Raw genomic sequence first — 2,500 nt, 5'->3', positions numbered from 1 at the left:
TGAGGGGGGTGCTTCTCCCTCTCTCTTTTTCTCTCTTTCTCTCTCTCTCTCTCTCTCTTTCTCTCTCTCCCTCTAACTCACTCTCTCTCTCTCTCTCTCTCTCTCTTTTCTAGCGCTGCTGTGAAAGTGAGCAGGGAGGCGTGATGTCTGCACAAACTGAGAGCACATTCATCGCTCCCATCCAGTGCTGCGCCCCACCACCGCACACACACACACAAACACACACACACACGCACACACCCCTCCCCTCCTCACAAAAGCACCTTTATTCAGCCGGCCCCTGGACCCGCCGCCGTTTACTCAGCCTGTGTCTACACACAGCCCGAGTGTGTGTGCCTGTATGGATGCATGTGTGTGTCTGTGTTTGTGCCAGTGTGTGCAGTCAACAGTGTAGGTCCCCCTCAGTCACTTAAGTAAACACACGTATATTTGCTTCAGCATGGAAAGTTTGTATGTTTATAGGTGCCATGCACTCGCTTGGCAAACCTGTTGTGTGTGTGTGTGTTCGGGGGGTCTCTATGTTACTGGTAAATGAAGAATCATATTTCAAAGTTGATGATTTCAGAGTGTGTGTGTGTGTGTGTGTGTGCAGAGAGTGCGCAAGAGTTTGTGTTTTTGTCTTGCGTGTGCATGCGTGAGAGGGGTGTTTTGTACAACAAGTTAGCAAAGCTTTGGGAAAATTCCACGGCTGTCCACACACACACAAACACGGCCCTGTCCCTAAGAATACCTGCCTCTGTTCTAGCACACACTCGGCGCTATCACCTCAGGTCGTTTAGTTACACCCTTTAAATGTGGCAGAGTGTTCACGGGAGCCGTCAGGGTGAAAAATAGCCCCAACACACTGACCACAGGGCGACCGAACCTCATAACCCCCCACCCCCCCAGTCAATGGGGTCTTTGCTCAGGCTCCATGGCCCTCCTCTCCTCTCCTCTCTTCCCTTCTCTCCCTCGTTGCCCACTCTCCATGCTTGCCCTCCATTTTAGCACTAAGGCGTCGCAAGCGCACGGCCATGTCCTGCTCGCACGCGCCAACCATTTCGCTGGCTGTTGAAAAACAGAGTGGCGCTCGCTCGCTCATGTTGCAGAGCTGCAGTCGTCCACCCCGAGAAAACGCGCTCCGAAAACGCTCACGCTGGGAATCTATACGTCTATGTGTGAGTGCCGTTTGTCTTGTCACGGAATCAAACGACTTCGCTGTCTGAGTGGCAAATGCCAGAGAAGAGGGCAGTGGGTTTATGGGCAGGAAAAGTGAGAGTGTGTGTGTGTGTGTGTGTGTGTGTGTGTGTGTGTGTGTGTGTGTGTGTATGTGTAGTGCTGGGAAATGGCTAGATGTATATGTGTGATTGTGAAAGCGCATGTGTGTGCTTGTGTGTCTGTCTGTTTTGTGTGCGTCACTCACTCACAGGCCCTGTCTATGGTAACCACCCTCTGGAGTTTTCTATGACTAAAAAAGGTAAAAAAATAAATAAAATAAAGAGTAAAAAAAGAGAGAACAGGATGACATCATCTCCTCTGCCCTCACCCTTCAGTGTTCCTCCTGCCAGAAGGGAATGGGAATGGGGGGGAGAGAGAGAGAGAGAGAGAGAGAGAGAGAGAGGGAGAGAGAGAGAGAGAGAGAGAGAGAGGGAGGGAGGAAGGGAGAGGGGAAGGAGAGAGAGAAAGAGTGAGAAAGGAAGAGAGAGGGGGAGAATGAGAGCGTGGGGAAAAAAATAAAAGGAGAAAGATAGAGACGGAGAGAGAAAGAACAGGACAGAGAGAGAGAAAGAGAGAGCGAGACCTGAGAGAAAAAGAGAGAAAGAAGTGAAGAGAGAAGAAGTGAAGAGAGAGAAAGAGGGAGCGTGAGAGTGAGAGAGGAGGAACGACAGGAGAAGTTAAGAGGGGCAAGGAGAGGAGAACGGGGGGGGAACGGGGCCAAGATGAGGTTCACCTGGACGAACACTCTGTCCTGTGTCAGGGTGAAGACATGTCTGACCGTCTCCCAGACCTCATCGCGTCTCACACACTCACCCAGACACTCCCCCAGCGGGAGAACAAGTGACCCGGACACCATGGACCACAGCAGTGGTCAGCAAGTGAAGTGGACAAAGTGAAGTAGACGCTGAAAAGCGTCTAGAGAACAGCGCGGGGGAAAAGTGTCTAGAGAATAGCGCGGGGGAAAAGCGTCTAGAGAACAGCGCGGGGGAAAAGCGTCTAGAGAACAGCGCGGGGGAAAAGCGTCTAGAGAACAGCGTCTAGAGAACAGCGCGGGGGAAAAGCGTCTAGAGAACAGCGCGGGGGAAAAGCGTCTAGAGAACAGCGTCTAGAGAACAGCGCGGGGGAAAAGCGTCTAGAGAACAGCGCGGGGGAAAAGCGTCTAGAGAACAGCGCGGGGGAAAGCGGCTAGAGAACAGCGCGGGGGAAAAGCGTCTAGAGAATAGCGCGGGGGAAAAGCGTCTAGAGAATAGCGCGGGGGAAAAGCGTCTAGAGAATAGCGCGGGGGAAAAGGCAGAGATCACGC

The 2,500-nt window shown here is 52.4% G+C and overlaps 1 protein-coding gene across 1 annotated transcript in view; it reads right to left on the bottom strand.

Moving 5' to 3' along the window:
- wwp2 (WW domain containing E3 ubiquitin protein ligase 2) overlaps nucleotides 1-2,500 on the bottom strand; it is a 39,221-nt gene that overhangs the window by 13,274 nt on the left and 23,447 nt on the right. The gene's annotated exons all lie outside the window — the stretch shown is intronic.

Source organism: Sardina pilchardus, chromosome 10, assembly GCF_963854185.1.
Source record: "Sardina pilchardus chromosome 10, fSarPil1.1, whole genome shotgun sequence".
Classification (NCBI taxonomy): Eukaryota; Metazoa; Chordata; class Actinopteri; order Clupeiformes; family Clupeidae; genus Sardina; species Sardina pilchardus.
This window is presented reverse-complemented; position numbering and strand designations above follow the sequence as displayed.